Source organism: Monodelphis domestica, chromosome 7, assembly GCF_027887165.1.
Source record: "Monodelphis domestica isolate mMonDom1 chromosome 7, mMonDom1.pri, whole genome shotgun sequence".
Taxonomy (NCBI): domain Eukaryota; kingdom Metazoa; phylum Chordata; class Mammalia; order Didelphimorphia; family Didelphidae; genus Monodelphis; species Monodelphis domestica.
In genome coordinates, this window is record NC_077233.1 from 132,691,023 (window position 1) to 132,713,418 (window position 22,396).

Consider the following 22,396-nt stretch of genomic DNA (forward strand, 5'->3'; position numbering starts at 1 on the left):
ATAATTTTTAAAAATGGAGGCAAATGGTAGTTAAATAACTTTGTGACTCATACAGTTAATGAGTAACAGAGACTGGATATGAATGGGAGTCATCCTGACTCCAGGCTAAGCACTCTATCTACTGTACCACCTGGGATTCTAGGAGATGTCTATGAAGAGAGAAGGCCTTCACCAGATGGGAGGTCACACTGAAGTAAAGTTAAAAAAAAAACAGAAAAAAATGAAAGAATGAATTAAAAAGTATTTGTTAAGCACTTAGATATGACAGGCATTATGTTAAATGCCAAGTATATAAATCCAAAAGTAAAACAGTCCCTTCTCTCAAAAAACTTCTAATTGAAGGAGGCAATGCAGATAGGGAGGTTTTAGTAAAGGAAGTGGCTTTTTGGCCTAAAAAATGACATGTATCAAAAAGGAAACAATATAGAGGCAACCCTACTGTTGACTTGATTAGTCCTTAAATCAAAAGGTAAAAAGCCTGAGCTAGGAATTTGTAGGGCAGAGAGAACAAAGGATGCAAGTGTCATTGTTAAATGGTTGGGCTCAAGATGAGACTACATGGGCCCAAAGAGTTCCAAGCTGAGATGGAATATATTATAAAGGCAACTATCATGAAGCCAATTCTGCTGGACTAGAGAGTGTGGGAAGACGGCAATACAAAATATTGTGGCCATTGTGTTCAATTTTCAGCACTACATTTTTGGAATGTCATTGACAAAATGGGGATCATTTAGTAGAAGGAGAGCAGTATGGCAAATGGTCTCTAAGTCAGGCCATATGAAGATTTAAAAAAAAAAAGGAGCCTGGAAGGGGATAAAAAATTAAGAGTTGACTTGGATTTGAAAGATTGCTGAATGGAAGGAGTACTCTCTATCCATTTGGCCCAAGATGGTACCTCTAGAAGTAGAGAGTAGAAACTACAAAGGGATAGATTTAGGCTTGATGTCAGGAACTTCTCAACAATTAGGGGCTACCCCAATGTGGTGTAGTAGGTACCCGTGATTAATATCGGCTTCCTCCTTCTTGGAAGCCTTTCAGGAAAGGTCAGAAAGCCACTTGTTGAGCAAGTTATAGAGGGGATTCTTATTTCATTAAAGGTTGGACTAGATATCTTTTAGAATCCTTTCTAACTCTGAGATTTGGTGACACTAAGCATCTGTTTTTTCCTCTTCATTGGAGGTGAGGTCTCCCTTTTCATCTATGATACTGTTAATATGGTTTTCTTTTTTGCTTTTTTTTATTAGATTGACTAATACTTTGTCTATTTTGTTTGTTCAAAATACCAGCTTCTAGTCTTATTTATTAGTTCAATAGTTCTTTCACTTTCACTTTTATTAATTTCTCCCTTAATTTTTAGGATCTTTAATTCAGTTTATTTTTCTGGGGATTTTTAATTTATTTGCTTTCAAGTTTTTTGATTTGCATGCCCAATTCATTGACCTCTGCCCTCCCTAATTTGTTAATATATGAACTCAAGGATATAAATTTTCCCTTGAGTACTGCTTTGGCTGCATCCCATAGATTTAGAAAGGATGTCTCATCATTGTCATTTTCTTCAATGAAATTATTAATTGATTCTATGATTTGTTCTCTAACTTATTTTGAAGAATCATATTATTTAATTTCCAGTTAATTTTTGATTTGGCTCTCCATGTATCCTTGGTGATAATTTTTTTAAATTGGTTTATGATCAGAAAAGGTTACATTTATTATTTCTGCTTTTCTGCATTTGTTTGCTGTGTTTTTATGACCTAATACATGGTCAATCTTTGTGAATGTACCATGTGCTGCTGAAAAGAAGGTGTATTCCTTTTTGTCCCTATTTGTTTTTCTCCATATATCTATTAGCTCTTAATTTTTCTAAGATTTCATTCACATTTTTACCTCTTATTTATTTTTTGATTTATCTAAATTTGATAGTGGTACGTTCATGTCTCCCACTAGTATAGTTTTACTATCTATTTCCTCCTTCAATTTCACTAGTTTCTCCTTTAGAAATTTGGATGCTATACCATTTGGTGCATACATGTTGATTAGTGATATTCATACATGTTGATTAGTGATATTTCCTCATTGTCTATTCTGCCTTTTATCAGGAAGTATTTACCTTCCCTATCCCTTTTAATCAGATCTATTTTTACTTTGACTTTGTCAGCTATCATGATTGGAACTCCTGCCTTCTTTCCATCAGTTGAGTTCCAATAGGTTTTACTCAACCTTTCATTCTAACCTTGTGAGTGTCTACGTGCCTCAGGTGTATTTCTTGTAGAGAATATATGGTAGGATTTTGGATTCTAATCTACTCTCCTATTTGTTTTTGTTCTTTGGGTGAGTTCATCCCATTCACGTTCAATGTTATGATTGTCACTTGTGTATTCCCCAGAATTTTGATATCCTCTCCTAGTTCTGTCCTTTCTTCTTTTGCTATATCCTTTTAAACCAGTGGTTTACGTTTAATCAATCTCCCTAATCCCCTCCTTTAATATGCTTCCCTTTCTGGTCCCTCCCTTTTTGTTCCCTTCTTGTTTTTTTTTTTTTTGGTTCTGTTAAGTTTTAGGTTCTGTTTAAGTTCCCTCCCCCCTCTCTTTCCCTCCCTTTTTGTACTCCCTGACCCCTACCTATCCCCCTTTGTTTTCCCTTCTCACTTTCCCTATAGGATAAGATAGAATTCAAGACCCCAATGGATTTAGATGCTCTTCCCTCTCAGAATTGATTTCACTGAGAGTAAGGTTTAAATATTACCTATTAGCACTCCAATGCAGCTGAGGAAGTCTCCAGGTGTAATGAATGACCTTTCGTGCCACTGGACCCAGGCTTCCAACGCTGAGAGAGTGGGACTGTCTCTGTGCATCGACTTTTCCACTTAAATCTCCTTCACGCACAAGTGTCTTTGTGCACACTCATCTATCATAGATGAAAACGCACAAAGACAATCGTCATCCTCGGTTACCAAGAGACTACTACCATCAAGCATCTGTATCTTCTTTCACACTGTTTGCCATCACAGACTTTATATTCTAATCAAGCAGGGCTATTAGGTGTTCCCTAAACTTTCCTACCTCAATATCCATATATTCTTCCAAATTGTTCTCCATATCTGGAATACCTTCCAAGGGTTCACCTCAGATGCTCTAAAATTCTCAGGCTCAGCTCAGTGATAGCTTCTCTTTGAACATTTTCCTGATTGCCTAATCATTAGAGCTTTTTCCTTCTTCAAATTTCTGTCTTTGTGGAGTTGTTTCTATCACATCTTATTCTTGGTGATTCCATTTAGGATTTTCTTGACAAAGATACTGGAGAGGTTTGCCGTGTCCTTTTCCAGCTTGTTTTACAGATGAGGAAAGGAAAATGGGGTGAGGTGATATGTCCAAAGTCACACAGCTGCTAAATGTCTGAGATCAGATTTAAACTCATAAAGATGAGTCTTCCTAACTTCAGGCTCTACACTTTATCTACTGTGCCACCTAGCTGCCTCTTTCTTCAGATTACTTTTCTTTTACTTACTTACTTGCTATAGGTTGCCTGTCTCCAGTAACCTGTAAGTTCCACGAAGGTGGAAATGATTCCATTTTTGTCATCATATACTCTGGATCTATTGCACATAGTAGGTGCTTACTTAAATGTTGCAATGAAATAAAATGGATTGATTGAAGCAATTTAATTGGCCTATTTCAAAATGGTCATGATTTGCTATAATGAAAACAATTCCTCAGAGGCAGAAGAGAAGTCTTCCAAGAGAAGATTTAACCTCAGAGTCAGAAAGACCTGCCTCTGACACATAATGGCTGGGAGATCCTGAGAGTGTGAGTTAACATTTCAGTGCCTAAGCCTACTCCCTAGGACTATAAATTGCAGAGAAGGTGTAGACCTGCATCTGTAGAGGTAGTCTCCTCACCAGGGAGTTAACTATATGAAAGAAATCACAGACCTAGCTTCTAATACTACTGCTATTAATAAGAGTAAGGGTTATTACTATTTGTATTGTGTCCCACTGGTTTTTGCCATTGCAATGGATTTTTTGAATAATAAAAATAAGGAAATTAAAAAAAAACAAAGAAAGAAAGAATGGCTCCCCACTGGTCTGTGAGCTCTCTGCTGCAGGGTGTCTGATTAAAATATACCACCCAGAAAGTGTGATGTTTATGAATCACTTAGCATAATACTGTTCTCCACCAGCCCTCGTTAACACATGGGTGGCTTTGGCTGAATTGAATGTTTACAAGCAAAGAGCTTCAGCCCCAGCACTGAAAGATGGAAATGCAGGGGACTCAGTGAACCAGGCGACATCATTTATTTATATTTTCCCCCTCATTGTTAAAGAGTATTTAGCGAGCATATTTTCTGAAGGGCATTCTCCTCACCAGAAGCCCCTGCTGGTGATTTAATTAGACCTGCATAAACGCCGAATGAATGGGATTGGGCAAGAATAGGCCTCCCTGATTTGTACATGTGGAAATAAATGCCTTGTTCTGTTCTAATTGAATAGATTGAACACAGACTGTATTTGTACTTGTCCTGGAGCCACTTTCATGGAAGCAATAAATTGGAAATGTTATCTGGCTGATATGCCAGTTTTTCTGAGACAATCACTCTGCCTCAGGGCTGGAGGGGGGGGGGGGGGGAGAAGGGGCTGGATCTAGAAGCGACTCAGTTTATAGAGGCTCTGGCTCCTGCATTAGATTCAGGTTCATTCCAAAGAAAGACTCTCAGCTCACTAGACCTTGGAAGAACCAAACTGATATTTCTATAGGACTTTCTGTGAATTCTCTCATTGGAACGGGGACCTCAGAGGTAGGCAGAATAAGAGGAGTCATTCCCATTTTACAGATAAAGCAGTTGAAACTCAGGGAGGAAAAAGTGCCTTGTCACCCAGGTGATAAGTCAGGAAGAAATGACTCAAACCTTTGTCTTTTGACTCCGACATCTAGTTCTGGGTAAAAGCAGTGCCTAAATTTAAGCCAACAACTTTATCATCATCATATGTATATACACTAATATTTAGATATATCTATATTCATTTGTCTATATATCACTTTAAAGTTTGCAAAACTCTTTACAAATATTGTGTCATTTGATCTTCACTCAATTCTGGGAGGTAGGTATTACTGTTATCCCCATTTTACAGATGAGGAAATTGGGGCAAATAGAAATTAAGTGGCTTTCCCAGACTTACCCAGCTAATAAATGTGTCTGAGACAGGATCTGAACAAAAGTCTTCCTGACTTCAAGTCCAATTCTACAGTGCCATCTCTCTAGAGATGTGTAACCATTTAAATATTGAACTGAGTTTTTAATTTTTCTTCCAAATGTGTACCATGGTGTAGACGTAGCTATTTAAAATAAAACACATGAAGCATATATTGACCTTTCCAGTTTTGTGAGATGATTTTTGGAGAACAACCTCCCATGACTCTGAACTGCTATCATTACTACACAAGCCATGAATCTTTTGTATGGATAGGAGGGAGGCCATGGGGTCCTGAGAAGGTTCTGAGACATGGTTTCTAGGAATTCTCACAAAATAGGCATTAAATAAAGGGTCTTTGGATTGAGTTGTACCGAAACCTGCTCCCTGCACTTGTCAGGGAGGGCTTACTTTTAAGAGGGTTGGAAAAGCCATTGTACTTGAAGTCTAAAGGCATCCTTTCAGATATTGACTTAGATATTTACTAGTTCTGTAGTGTTGAGGAAATTCCTTTACTTCTCTGAGCCTTCTCTGTTCCCTCCTATGTTCAATGGAGATATCCATATTTATAGCCCCTCCTCTGTGGTAGTGCTGCAAGAAAAATACTTTATGAGTCTGAAAGTGATGCTAGGAATGTGAACTGTGGTTACTGTTGTTAAGTCATCACTAAGTGGCCTCTCTGATGGACAAACAGTACAAGTCCAAGCTTTTTGGGTCTTGCAAAGAATTAAGATCATTAGCCATTTAAATAGATAATCATTTCTTTGCCTTGTCTTAGAGAGGAGACAGTGATGAGTGATAAGCAGGGTAAGCCATGATGGTGTCCAAAAGTTACTCATTGACCCTGCCAGGTTCTTCTCATTTAGGTGGGGAATCAATCATACTTCTCAGCCATGGGATCTAGGCAGGCAGCTAAAATGTCAACATGAGAGAATCCTTCCCATGGAAAACAACATGGGGTTATAGAAGCCTAGGCTAGAAGCTATGTATGAAAGTCTATATTAAAAGACTCAGTGATTATATACTTAATCTGATGCAGGAATTCCTTCTAAAGCATACCTGACTAATGCTAGTCAGCATTACCTTAAATACTTCTAATGGTGGAGAACAGACTATTATATAAAACTAATCATTCCAAATTATATTTGGCGAAATTTCAAGAAAACATGACTCGTCCTCATTTTAATGAGAGTATATAAAGAGGAGAATTTATTCAATTGTTCTCTACCTTCGGATATCTATGCATGAAATGGGAACCATATGATTCCTACCCCTAAATGCTTTCCAAGGTTTCTATTTAGATCAATTAGACCATGCCCCAGAATTTACTCTGAAATTCATTTGGGCAATAGAAAATGTAACATTCTGATAATTGACTACCTTGGTAAAGCTGGGAAAGTTAGAACTCCTCTTCCATATCCCTGGTATTCTTTGGTCAGGCTGCAGTGGAGGCCAACATTGTTTATTGATGATAAAGTAGTGTAATGATGACTTCACTGATATTTCTTTAATGTTTAATGATTTTAAAAGTACTTACTCCATTATAACATTTTGAGTTTGTAAAAGAAGTAGTAATAAATCCATTTTACAGATGATGATGCTCAAGTTGAGAGAAATAAAGGAATGGAACCCTGTCAAAAACAAATCTCTGAAAATACAAATTGCAAAGAGAATGAAAAGGGGGAGGCATATAATAAAACATATGTAGCCAGATGAGGGGCTCCCTGATGAGTTAGATTTATTTAAAGCTAGATATAGATGATGGAAGCAAGATCAGGTAACTTAGGATGAATGTAAAAGAGTAATATAGTCAGGTAAGAGCTTTGTAAGAAACATAAAATGCCCCAAAAGAATTGAAGCTTGTGTTGCATTCTAATTATGACTGAAAGGTCTTTTTAGAAGTCATATTTAGATTTATACCAGCAATGCAAGGATGGTTGACTATTAGGAAAACCATCTACATGATTGACCATATCAACAAGCAAACCAACACAAATCACATGATTATCTCAATAGATACAGAAAAAGCCTTTGACAAAATACAACACTCATTCCTATTGAAAACGCCAGAAAGTATAGGAATAGAAGGGCCTCTCCTAAGAATAATAAACAGTATATATCTAAAACCATCATCAAACATCATCTGCAAAGGGATAAACTAGGAACCTTCCCAATAAGTTCAGAAGTGAAATAAGGATGCCCATTATCACCTCTATTATTTAACATTGTACTAGAAACACTAGCAGTAGCAATTAGAGAAGAAAAAGAAATTGAAGGAATTAAAATAGGCAATGAGGAGACCAAAGATATCCCTCTTTGCAGATGATATGATGGTCTACTTAAAGAATCCTAGAGAATCAACTAAAAAGCTAGTTGAAATAATCAACAAATTTAGCTAAGTTGCAGGATACAAAATAAACCTGCATAAGTCATCAGAATTTCTATATATTTCCAACACCTCTCAGCAGCAAGAAATAGAAAGAGTAATTCCATTTAAAATCATCCTAGACAATATAAAATACTTAGGAATCTATCTGCCAAGACAAACACAGGAACTATTTGAAAACAACTACAAAATACTTTCCACACAATTAAAACTAGATCTAAATAATTAGAAAAACATTAATTGCTCATGGGTAGGATGAGCTAAGATAATAAAAATGACAATCCTCCCCAAACTAATGTACTTATTTAGTGCCATCTAACCCATCAAACTACCAAGAAACTTTTTTACTGAATTAGAAAAAAAAATTTCATTTGGAAGAACAAAGATCAAGAATATGAAAATAATGAAAAAAAAATGTGAAGGAAGGTGGACTAGCAGTACCAATTCTCAAAATGTACTATAAAGCAGTGGTCATCAAAACAATATAGTACTGGCTAAGAGACAGGAGGGAGGATCAGTGGATTAGGTTTGGGATAAGTGACCTCAGCAAGACAGTCTATGATAACCCAAATATCCCAGCTTTGGGGACAAAAATCCACTATTTGACAAAAACTTCTGGGAAAATTGGAAACAATATTGGAGAGATTAGGTTTAGATCAACATCTAGACCAAGATAAACTCAGAAAGGGTGAATGACTTGAATATAAAAAAGGAAACTATAAGTAAATTAGCTGAAAACAGAGTAGTATACTTGTCTGATCTTTGGGAAAGGAAAAATTTTTAAGCCCAAGCCAGAGTTAGAAAAAATTACAAAATATAAAATAAATAATTCTGATTACATTAAATTAAAAAGGTTTTGTACAAACAAAACCAAGGCAACCAAAATTAGAAGGGAAGCAACAAATTCGGGGAAAAAAAACACTATCCTCATTCAGAGGAAAAAACATGGGAGTAGAAAAACAGAAGAAAAACAACTGCTTGATCACATGGGTTAATGGCTATATGTAAACTCTAAATCAGGAGTCCCCAAACTATGGCCTTCTGGCCACATGTGACCCCTTGAGGACATTTATCCGGCCCCCATTGTACTTCCAGAAGGGGCACCTCTTTCATGGGTGGTCAGTACTGTATCTGGAGGGACCACAAAGCACAGCTTCACTCACATGCAGTGCTACTTCTGGTGACATAATCCTTTGGGTGGCACCTTGTTCTGACAAGGCACCATGCACAATGGAAGATATCAGCATGCTGAGCAGTGATCTGGGGGAGGGGATTCCGCTCTGTGTATACTGTTGCCCAATACAGCGGTGGCAGTGATGGGTCTGTGCAAGGTGTGACAGGCCCATCACAGCCAGCACTGCAGCCTTCACTATCTCAGATAGTGGTATATAGTGTCACAGGCCCAGCACCACCTCCAGTACTGTATACAGGCATGGGATAGTGGTGATCTGGCCTGTGACATCAACAGTGGGCCTCTACTGTGAGAAACCCACCATTGCCACTGGGTTTCTGGGTAGTAATGTGGGGAGAAACTTTTGGGCAAAGGGAGGTTATGGGGTCATTATGTTGTGCATCTAGGGGAGTATGGTTGCCATTGTACTATGTGGGGAAAGTGAGGCATGTGCTTTTCATATTGTGGTCTATAATTACAGATCCATAAATACTGATCGCAAGAGGACACACACTAGTGCTGTGCCTTCTTTTTTCCTGCTGTGGAATCTGATCACACCCATGCGATCAGATTCCTGTGTGAGTTCACAGATTGCAGTGTGATTCGCACAGGGTAGTTTGAATTGGAAGTGTTGGAGGAACCGGCTCTGTAATTGTGCCAATTCCTGCACCACACCTGTGTGAGCCTGAAGTAAAAATGGAATTCCACCAATATGACCACTGGTGAGGCTGAAATAATGTGGACTGGGAAGGCTGCATTGATGGACACAGATCAGACTGCACTGATAGTCAGTGCAGTCTGTATGCCTCTGTGTGGGCAAAATTATTTTTGGTATATTGTTTTTGTACGACTGTATATATATGTGTGTGTGTATGTATATATATATATATATATATATATATATATATACATATGTGTGTGTGTGTGTGTGTGTGTATTTTACTAATGGCAATTTGGAATCACTAGGAAACAATGACGTCAAGAAAGAGAAAAATTGAGTCGGAGTTTAGGATATTCAAAGAACAGTGGAATTTTTCATGCAGTACAAGGAAAGGGCTGTGTGTTTGATATGCCAGAATATAGTGTCTGTGTTCAAAGAATACAATTTGCATCAAGACTATCAAATTCAACATAAAGATAAATATGATTGTTTGGTCAGAGATGTGAGAAAAGATAAAATATTAAAACTGAAAAAAACATTGACAACTCAGCAAAGTACTTTTGTGAAGCAGAAGCAGCTAAATATTTCATCACTGTGAGCAAGTTTTCAAGTTGCTAAGCTAATGGCGTGCACTGGCAGACCATTCGTGGAGGGAGAATTTGTTAAAGATTGCCTTCTTTCTGTTGCCAAAGAGATGTGTCCAGAAAAGGCAGACTTATTTAGTACTGTTAGTCTTTCAAGATCTACAATTACACAAAGGATTGAAGAAATGGGAGACAATTTACATCAGCATTTGCAAAATTCTGCAAGAAAACTTTCCTATTTTTCCTTGGCACCTGACAAGAGCAATGATGTTCGTGATTCTGCACAACTTCTAATTTTTATTCCTGGGACAAATGACAATTTCAAAGTCACAGAGAGCTTGCTGAATTTCAAATCATCAAAGGAACAACTATAGGAGAGAATATCTATGAAACAGTTTCCCAAACTGTGAAGGATTTGGAGCTGGCCTGGGTTAAATTAGCCAGTGTACTGATGGTGCTCCTAGCATGGTGGGGTCTAAGAAAGGAGTAATTGCTCGCATTAACCAAGAGATGGACAAATGTAACCATTCTCATCCAATAGCTATACACTGCCTCATCCACCAACAAGCTCTGCTATGTAGTAAATCACTGATGTGGGACTCTATCATGAAAATTTTGGTATCTTGTGTTAACTTCATTAGAGCTAATGCACTAAACCACCAACAATTTCAGGAATTTCTGTCTGAGCTAAATGTTGCCTATGAAGATGTTCTGTACCACACAGAAATCTGTTGACTGAGTCAAGAGAGAGTTTTGAGACATTTCTATGACTTACTTCCACAGATTACAGCTTTTATGCTTTCAAAAAACAAAGAAGTACCAGAGTTCAATGATGCAGAATGGAAATGGTGCCTCACCTTTCTGATAGATGTAATAGAGCTACTCAATAGTTTCAATGTTCATCTTTAATGAAAAGGGAAGCTCATCTGTGATATGCAATCACATGTGAAAGCATTTGAAGTAAAATTAGGCCTCCTTATCAAACAAGTGAAGGAAGAAAATTTCTGCCATCTCCCCTTAACTCAAAGTCTGTTAGCGGAAAAACCCTTGATTGCATTCCCAAAAGAAACATGTGTGGATTCAATAAAAAAGTTGCAAAAGGAGTTCCAATTCAGATTTAAATAGCTTCATCTACATGAACAGGACATATAGCTTCTCCATAACGCATTTTCTATTGACATTGAAAATGTAGATACAATTTACCAAATGGAACAGGCTGAACTGCAGAATTGTGATTCTTTGAAAGATACATTCAAGTCAAGCAGCTTTCTTAATTTCTATGCATCTCTCCCCTCTGAGACATATCCTAATCTCAGGAACGATGCACTCAAAATGGCAACAATCATTGGCAGCACTTATGTCTGTGAACAGACTTTTTCCAGAATGAAACATCTGAAATCTCCAACTAGATCTAGACTAATTGATGCACTCTTGCATCACTTGTTATGGCTATCAATGACAAATATGGAACCAGATATTGACCATCTCATAAGCCAAAAGCAGGTCCATAATTCCCATTGAAATACTGGTCAGTTTATTGATTTAAATTTACTTCTTCTTTATTTTAAATATTGTATTTGTTCCCTTTTTTTTTTACTTTAAAATAAGATATGTGCAGTGTGCATAGGGATTTGTTCATAGGTTTTGTTGTTTTTTTTTATTTTTGTAGTCTGGCCCTCCAGGGGTCTGAGAGACAGTGAATTGGCCCCCTGTGTAAAAAGTTTGGGGACCCTTGCTCTAAATAATCATCTTGGTGCAAACATCAACAACATGGAAATAGGTTTTGATCTAGAACATGTAAAACCCAGTGGAATTGTGCATCAGCTACAGAAGTGGTGGGGGGAGGGGATGGAAACACTATGATTCTTCTATCCAAGGAAAAATGCTCTAAATTGAATAATTAAATAAAATTTAAAAAAAAATAAAAGGCATATTTAGGCCACTAGAAGATCAAAGGATAGGACCACTGCTCAGCCTAGATGGCCAGTAGATAATGAATTACAGGGAAAAGGCATTTTGACTATTTTCTCTACCAAGAAAAACAATTTTCAGCCTGGAAGGGATAAAACAAAATTGTCTAAAAATAATGAAATTTTAATAAACACAAAATTATTATAAGAAAACACATAAAGGCCTCTCAAAGTGTTAATGTCCCAAGGGTCAAGGAAACCATATCCCACGGTACTGAATGACATTAAAACCTTAATGATGTGATTGCCAAATTGTGGTGAAATGAAATAGCATAGCATGATTTCAGAAAGGCTAAATGTTCCCCTAATTTTTAAAGAGAGGGAAAAAACTAGATTCTCTAAGTTTTATGTTGGCACACTTATTTTTGATTCCTTGCAAATATCTAATGTCTAATATTTAAAGGGAGGTTTGTGAGTTCCTTGAAAGGGAAACAATCACTAAGAACTAGCATGGGTTCATTAGGAACAGGCCATGAATACTTATCTCTCTCCCTTTTTTTGTTAGGATAGAAAAACTGGTAGCTCAGGGATTAAATAAATGAAGTAATTGTTCTGTTTTGGTTGTTACACTTTAGGAAGAATATTGACAAGTTGGAGTGTATCCAGAGAAACAAAATTAGAATGTTAAGCCATGTCAAATCAACAAACATTTAGTAAGTATTTACCATGTACCAGGTACTGTATTAAACAATAGGGTACAAAGAAACATGAAAAAGAAAATAAGATGGTAAGATAACTTGGAGCTTTGAGTACTGGTTAAAGGAATTGGGAACATTTCATCTTAATAAAATTAGATTAAATAAGAAGGGATTTTTTATGTGGAAGAAGAATTAGATTTGTCTTGCTTGACCACTAAGAATAGAATTAGAAATAGGTAAAAGTTGCACATTTCTGCTCAGTGGGGTGGGGTGAGAGAGTGCAGAAATCTTCCAAACAATTGGAGTTATTTGAAAGTGAAATAATTTGATTTGTCTGAAAGATTCTCTTCAACCCTTCCATTTCTTTCTCATTCAGTAGGATGCTCACTAATACTTCATAGTCATCCTCTAAATTACAGTTTGTTTAGCATAATCTTGGATTTCTGACAAAATTTGAAAATGTAAAAAATGAAAAGTAAAGTTTTATGAGTTCTTACAAAGTCTTACAAAGGAAATCATGATTCCTATGAGTAGAAATCTTCAACCAAAGGTACAGTGAGCATTTATTGTGATGTTTTAGAGGGGATTCCTATTCACTTTAGGTTAAATTAGGCGACAACTTAAATATCATTCAACTCTTACATTCTGTGGCTTTCCTGAAGTCACATGACTAAGAAATGCCTTTAACTCCAGCTCACAGGATCAAAGTATTTAAAAGATAGTCAAAAATGATTCTTTGGCAACATGGACGGAAGCCTCTAGTGTAGTGCTCCAGGGATTTGTCCTTGGCCTCTTCTACTCAATATTTTTACAAATCACTTGGATGAAAGCATAGAGGGAGTGCTGATTGAATTTACAATTGACAGAAAGCTAGGAGAGATAGCTAATACATTGTATAAGAGTCAGTATCCATAAATCTGTTAACAGGCTCAGACAATGTTCTGAATCTAAGAAATTGAGAGATGAATCTGTGATCTATTCAATGTGAGTACTCTTTTCATAGCATATCCCCACCATCTCATTTGGTGATTCTTGCTCATGTCCTTAAATAAATTCTTCACAGGGGGGTTTGTTTAAAGATTGAAGGACCTTCCTCTTTTCCTCTTGACACTATATGGATTTGAACAAAGAATATGAACTGTCCATTCATTTGTTTTGTGACATGACCAACCTATGATCTTTTGTGGTCATATTTTTTAATAATATTCTCCCATGTCATTCTTTGTTGGCAACATTTTGCAACCTGCTCATTAATAACTTGCAATTTTAATTATTCAGAGTCTTTCATATTCCTTGAATCTTGGTTGTGCAGAATTACTAGAAGAATATTGGCTTTAAAAATACAGACTTTGGTTTCAAGGAGGAACTTAGAGTCAATAAAACTACTGGGCACTTTACCAAATGTAATCCACATAGATCACCTATTTAATTCTGGATCTAACTGTCCATCCATACTGTGTGTCCAAGACACACATAGTGATGACTTAGTACTATGGGCTATTCACCCAACTGCTTATCAAAGTCTGGATAATAGACATTCTTCTTCCATGTGTATCTCCCCTCCTCTATGAGTAGTTAATTTGAACTCTTTTGAGAAATGATATCTAATTGGGAAACTACGGTTTGGGGCCTTAATATAACAGGAATATCATCTGCTAACAAATGTCTTTTTATATCTTTCAAGGAATCTTATGTAATAACATCTATATGAGAGGGCAACTTGTTGGAGCAATGCCTTTAATGTGACCTTTTGTTCTACTAAATCTAATGCTTTTTAATAGTCAATGAACAAAAATTACACAGTAGGATATTTCATTCTGTGCACCATTTATTCAGTTATCTGACTCAAAGGTATGATCTACTTTTGAATATGATTTCTGAAATCTGTCTATTCACCCCTTGTACCTTCATCAAGGATGCCTTTAATATGTGTACACACTATTTTCATATTTGTAAGGGGTAGGAAAGCAGGCATAATTTTTGATATTTTCAAATCACTTTTTTTACAGTAATGATGCCATTTGTGATTTTTTAAATAAGCAATTGGCATCCTACTCACTTTTACATAGTTTTAGAATAAATTCATCCAAAGCCTAAAAATTCTATTGCTACAATGGACTTCCTTTTAACATACTTAGTCTAGTTCAACTGCTCTCATCTGTTTTCTTGAGTAGCATTTTATTTTTTTGCATAGCATATTTAAGAGCATGATGTTAAAGTCTAAGTGTGGTTGTAACTCTGTTTAGTGATGAGAAAAACAAAGCAAAATCCTACACACTTATTATCAGAAGCTTGACAGATTTATTCCCATTTGCAATAGGATAAATATCTATAAGGGTTCTTCCATTCCTGAAGCTCTTCACACACCTCTACTACATGAATTGGGTTTTTTCCCCTTAAAATCAACAAAGTCAGAACTTGAAGGAGTGGAGGGGATTTGAAGGAAGAATAAGGATATAAAATGTGCTTCCATTGACTTAACTTTCTGGCAGATGCTGGTGCTGAGAGTGGCTCCTTGGAAACCTAAAGTATAAAAGGTCCTATAATGTAGGTCAAGTTCCTTCAGAATTGATGGTTATCTGGTGATACTCTGAATTACCACATTGTTTATTTTTGAAGACTGGTTCCCATGTGGAGATGGGAAGAGTGAGGAGGAAAATGTACCAAAGATAAGTGCTAACAGATCCTTTTTTTACTTCCTTTTTACTTCATGGCTAAATAGCTTTTGTTAATGGCTCAATGTCTTGGAGTGCCTCATTTCTTTTCAGTATTGAACCTGAACTAACAGATTGCCAGAGTTAGATTTAATACCATCATTCCTCTATTTTATTCCTTTTAGTTTCCTCATTAAATGCTTTCTGGTTTCTGTGGCTTAATTGGAGAACTGGACAACCATTTTATAAATGTGTTTGCCCTTCTAATATATCTTGTTTTATTAAATGATGCCCTTTATAAACTCCAATCATTTTCCTCCAATTAGATTTTGTAAATCAATTTATATTCTAAATCAGGGTTGTTTTGGAGTATCAAAACCTAGCAAAGCATTCAACTATTTATTCTACAAGGTTATTTCCATCCTTTTTTAATCTCTTCATTATGGAGACTTGTTATACAGTGGTTTGACTTTTAAATAAACTAATAATAGTCTGTATTGATATCTGTCCTTTTATCCATTTCCTGCTTTTTAATATTCAGTGGCTAGTTTAGTTAGCTCATAATTAAGTTGCCTCAATTGCACATGATATCTTCTTATTTTTATTGGATATTTACTCATAGGTCAGTGTTATAACTAAATAGAAAACATATATGGAAATAACTCTCACATCAGTGACTATTGCTCCCTGATTAGAATTAGTTTCATTTTTATGCCATTACTTGGTGCTTACAATATTCCATCTCTTATCCTGATAAAAGTATTTATGATATTTAGGCATAGATTTTTCATATCTTTAATTTCTTCTTTTTGAATCATGTTCATGAATAAATTTTTGTTGTGTTCTACATGGCCACCTTTGCATTAAAATTGGATATTATTAGATATGCTAATTCAATTTAGAGAGTTTTATAAATTTTGTAGTATTTCCTTATGTCCATGTATCCAATATTGGCATATAAGTTATAATATTCTTTGTGGAATTATTTTGGCAAATGTAAACATTTCCATACAAGGTGACCAGCAAAATATGGAGTATTTATTCTTGTTGTTTTGGGATACCTAATAAAAGCAAATCCACCAGTAGCCTTATTTCCTTCTCCAAGAAAATATTATAGCTAGTTATACTATTTCTATTTAACTATAACTTTCCTTTGTCTACTTGGGTTCATGGAAAGTGAAATGTCAATAAAATATTGTTATGATTTATTTTCTTGAGTAGTGTGTCAACTTGTTGGTCACTGGATCAATCTTACATTTAAAGTATCTTCAGGTGTTAATACTGACAGTGAAGAAAGTAAAAGAAGTTTGGCACTCTTTATTCTCTTTTCTGTCTATCTGTTATCCCTGAAAAAGCAGAAGGAGTTTACTTTTGGCTGGAGACCACTATAAAATGTTCATTTTGTGGGTTGTTATGGACAAAGATTCTTAATCAAGTGGTCATGTTTCTGGTGATGAATTGGCCTCACCCTACTTTGGAGAGCTGATCCTCATAAAATACCTTTGTTTCTAAAATATTGCTCAAAATCTTTCTTGCATGGTAGAACCTCCAGAGCTTAAAATATATTGGTTTAGCCTTCAAGGACACAAATAAATGAAATTTAATGGTGATAAAAATAAAATTTGATACATAGGTTAAACATTTTTTAAAAATAAAAAGGGACTTAAAATTGTTGTTTGAGACCTCCCTTGTTTGAGACCTCATTACTCCTTCTTTGAGTTATTATATTAGTTTTATAACTGCTGCTTTCCCTGTCTCCAATTTCTTTTAACAGCATCTAATTCAATTCCTCTCACATCTGCTACCAGGTTAATCCTCCTACAATCACATCTCTGAACAAAACCATTCAGTGGCTTTCCCTTGACTATAGGGTCCCAAACGCAAAGCTTTCTATGCTATGACCCAGTAAAGTGGCACAGTGGACAAAATAGTGGACTTGGAGTCAGGAACACCTAACATCAAATCCAGCCTCAGATATTTCCTAGCTGTTTGACCCTGGGCAAGTCACCTTACTCTGATTTACCTTTGTTTCCTCCATATTAAAATGGGGATAATAATGTATCTATATCCCAGGACTTTTATGATGATCAAGTGAAATAATATTGGTCAAGGGAGAGTGCCTGGCATGTAATCAGCTCTATATAAATCCTTATTTTCTTATCCCTTTCTCTTCTTGACCTAGGATTCAACCATTCCTTTGTATATACCTTGCCCATGGGGATGTCCCAATGGATGGAATGAAAATGACTGGCCTGGGTCCTGTGGTGCTCAGCCTGCTAAAGTCCCCAGAAAGACACATGAATCAAAATACTGGGCTTAACACCTGAAAGCACATGGCCACAGAGTACTCCTCCCTTCTCTAAATATACAGGGAAGCCTGGGCATGATGCCAAGACCTCACCTTAGTATTCTGAGAAACTTGGCATCCCTGGGGTACTGGACCTGGCCCTCCTGTTCCAGTTCTATACCATGAATCCAAACTGAAGTGTAGAACTGTCCTTCAAACTCAACCCCAAGGCCAGAACTCTGGAACAGGGGTTCAAACAGCAGAAAGAGGCTTTGACGGTCTGTGAACACTTCTACTGCTACTTTCTCATCACAACCATCTTAGCCCAGATACATTGGATCTTTGCCCCATTCCTTCAACACACTCCAGGTTTTCTCACCTGACCTAACTGAGCCCCAGGTTGCTAATTTCCAGGATGAGAGCCCGTTGTTATGCCATCCCTGGTGTTTCCTACTCAGGAGACCCTGACAGGCAGAGGGATTTTGCTGCCTACCTGTTTGTTTGCTATATAATTGGCTGCTTTTATTGTGTTCAACATGCTCTGAGCATGTGGCTGTGAGATGGTTTCAGCAAATAAGTAACAGTCCAATCTTAACCTAACCCTACACCAGGCAGCAACTCTCCAATAATATTCACCTAATACCTCCCTCTGGGGACCTCAAAAGCACTTAGATGACATTATCTCTATAAATCCTTATATTCTTCCTGTGCCAAAGAGAGAGGAGAATGATCTACTCAGTCCAATTTTCACCTAGGAAAGAGGAAAATCAGAGCTTGAGAAATATGGACATTGTCATTTGGTTCAGAGTAATTTATTTGGAGTCTTGTCTTTAGCCAAAGGACTGGATCAAATGTCCTAGAGGAGAGGTGTAAAACATGCAGCTGAACCAGATTAAAGTGTAATTGGGAAATAGCTAACATAATAAATAACAATACAATAGAACAAATAATGTTAATATGTGGTTTTCTAAGCCAATATGCAGCTAATAGGGACCCTTATATATGGTTTAATGGACCTGTTTCTATTTTAGTTTGCTCCCCCAGCACTAAAAATATTCTGGACCCTAACCACTCACACAATTTTAATTCAGACTTAGCAGTTCTGTCATCTACTCCATATCTCTTCATTTTGCTTATTAGCACAGCATGAGAAACTTTATTGATTTTTTTAAATCTTTTGGTAGGTTTGGGGATGGAGGAAGGAAATATTTATTAAGTGACTATTATGTGCCAGGCACTGTGCTAAGCACTTTACCAATATTATATTATTGAGACAAAAGTGTGGAGGAAAGGGCCAAGGTTTCCAAGAAATACCCCCATGAATTTCTAACAAGTTTTATAAAAATCATTACCTAAAAAAATGTATTCTGCATCCTTACTTCCTGAACAGAAAAAAAATATTTTTTCAGGCTTGCCTATCTATAAACTGTTTGTGACACATATGCTAAAAGAATCATCCTGTGGCATACATCTGACACTTCCACACAGCATGCATGAATAAAAGAGTGATGAATTTGGAACTGAAAAAGTTGGTCATGGCCCTTGTCACTTGGAAAATTTCTGAGTTATTTTTCCTCTCTGGACCTCAATTCCCTTTCCCTTTTCCATAAAATAAGGGAATTATAGGCAGCTAAGTGGCTCAGTTAATAAGAGAGTCAGGCCTGGAATTATCCTGGGTTCAAATTTGACCTCACATACTTCCTAGCTGCATGAACCTGGGTAAGTCACTTAACCCCAGTTCCCTAACCCTTACCACTCTTCTGCCTTGGAACTGATACTTAGTATTCATTTTAAGACAGAAGATAAGGGTTAAAAAATAAAACAAGAGGGAATCCAACAAGATGCTAGACCTAAATCTGAGACTAAAATAAGCACAGAATCTTAGATCCAAAGAATCTTAGTAATATAGTAGCCCAGGATTATAGAAAGTTAGAATCATAAAATTTTAAAATAATAAAATCTTAGTGTTGAAGAAATCTCAGAGTTCATCTAATCTAATGCCTGTTCAGAGAATTAATCCCTTCTTGGATGGCTCTAACAAGTGGCCAACCAGCCTCTGCTTTAAAATCTTCAGTATAGGGAGCTCACTTCATTCTCCCAGCAGCCCCCAAAGAGGAATTTTACTTCTTCTGGTCCACAGTACCAGTTTCTGGTTTGCTTTGCTGTCTTTCCCTCCCCCCTTTCCCCCCCCCCTGCATTGGCTGCATTTTCTTTAAATCTAATTCTTCATCTTGACTCAAGGGCTGACATTTTTGTGTCTGAGATTCAAATAATTTTCAAAAATTCCGATACGCACGAGGCACAAAGGATTAGACACTCCGGAGTTTTGATATCTGGCTCTCATGCCTGCTTCAGCATCTCCTGCTGACCCCTTGCAAAGGCATTGAAGAGAAGAACATGTTGTTGATTCCTAAATGCCTTCTTGATATGTAAATTGAAAAAGTGGACACAATTTACCATAATCTTACTCTGATTGAAAGTATTTTCTTTACTGGCAAATCATTCTGCCCATCAAGGCAAAATCATCCATCTAGTGTTTGTGTGTGTGTGTGTGTGTGTGTGTGTGTGTGTGTGTGTGTGTCTTCCTTTGAAGTAGCATACTAGGTAATTCAGTCTTAAGTTGGTATTTGGGAACAGGAGAATCTCAAAAAGGAAAACAGCCAAAGAAGCTAAAGAAGACTTTAGCATCAATGCCTGTAAACTTTTGAGGAGAATTAGTATGTGAAGAGAGTTTAGAAAAGTTGAAGGAGAAGAATGCTACTTTAACCCTACACCAAGCCATTATGTATTTTGTTTTTGCTTAATACTCACCCCATTAACAACACACACACACACACACACACACACACACACACACACACACAACCTTAGATCTTGGGTGACTGGTGGGAGAATAAATGGAAGCACTGTCAGATTTTATATTCTTGGGCTCAAAAATCATTGTAGACGGTGACTGCAGCCATGAAATTAAAAGGCACTTGCTGTTCATCAGGAAAGCTATGGTAAATCTGGATAGCATACTAAAACACAGAGACATCACCTTGACAATGAAGATCCATATGAACAAAGCTAGGCTTTTTCTGTTAGCAATGTTTGGCTATGAGAGTTGGAGTATAAGCAAAGTTGAGCACCACAGAATCAATACTTTTGAATGATGGTACCATAGAAGAGTTTTGAGAATCCTTAGGACAACAAGATCAGTCAATACTTAAAGAAATTAACTAAGACTAATTACTAGAAGCTGATTTACTAGAAGCTATTTACTGAAGCTGACACTTAAATACTTTGGCCACATAATGAGAAAAAAGGACTTATTGGAAAAGATCCTGATGTTGGGAAAGATTGACAGCAAAAGGAGAAAAAAGGGCAGAGAATGAGATGGATATCATGGAAACAATGAACATGTTCTTGACCAGATTTTGGGAGATAGTGGAGGATATCCAGGCCTGGCATGGTATATATAGGCCAAGAGGTCATGAAGAGTTGTACATGGCTGGCAGAACAACACCAAAAAAAAAAAAATAAACCACCCACTACATTATAGAACCATTGTGTCATAATCAAAGATTTAAAGATGGAAGGATCTAGGGCCTTTCCTCCCCACCCTCTGCTTATTGTATAGAGAAATGAAACTGTTCCCAAGCTGTTGTGACTCACCCAAGGTCACCCTCTATTAAACAGAAAAGCCTGATTTTGAACCATTATGATTCTAAAAATAATAATAAAATTATTTCTATACTGTTTTAAGGTTTGACAATAAATTAATTTTAAAAACACTTATTAAAGCATTTTATATGTGCCAGTTGCTCAGTTATTTTAGTTGTATCCAACTCTTTCTGGCCGCATTTGGGATTTTCTTGGCAAAGATACCTAAATGGTTTTCCATTTTCTTCTCCAGCTCATTTTCCATATAGGGATACTGAAACAAATAGGGTTAAATGACTTGCCTAGAAGTCACACAGCTAGTGTCTGAGGCTGAATTTGAAATCAGATCTTTCTGATTCTAGGACTGGTGACAAACACTGTACTAAGTACTATTGTGAAAGACGTTGTACTAAATGGATAAAAAGAGAAGTAAAAGCATGGTTCTTGTCCTCAAGAAAATTACAGAGTTATTAGATAGAAAGCATACAAGATAAATAAAATGAAAATGGGAAATCATCTCAGAAAGAAGACATTGGGGTGGTGTTGAGATGCAGAAAAAAAGACTTCCTGAGGAAAGTGAGATTTAAACTCAATCTTAAAGGAAGCTAAGAAGCTCAGATGAAGATGAACATTCCATGATATGAGACAGACACTGGAAAGACACAGGGTCAGAAGATGGAATGTCATGTTGAAGGACCAGCAAGAAGGCCACTGTTACTAGAATATAGGATATGTGGAGGGAATCAAGTATAAGACTAGAAATGTAGAATGGGGCCAATGTGTGAAGGTCTTTAAAAGCCAACCAGTGGATTATATATTTGGTCCTGGAAGTAATAGGGAGCCTCTGGAGTTTATTGTTTATGTGGGCAGAGGGTTGATGGCATAGTCAGATCTGAGCTTTGGGAATATTCTTTGCTGTAGAGCAAGAAGAACTGGAATGGAAAGGGACTTGAAGCAGGAAGAATAATAAGAATAAACCACATTCTACACCTTTACTCAATGAGGAGAGCAGTAAGAGAATTTTTATTCCCATTTTATAGTAAAGAAAACTTATCCTTAGAGTCAGAATTAGAAGAATCTAAGTCTGACAGACTCTGTGCTTAGTTTTCAATTTATTATGTCCTACTTTCCTAGGGAACAAAGAGTTAATTCCCATCCTTTGGTTCCATGGGTCACTGGCCAGCACCAGAATTTGTCTTGTATTGGTTCTGTGCC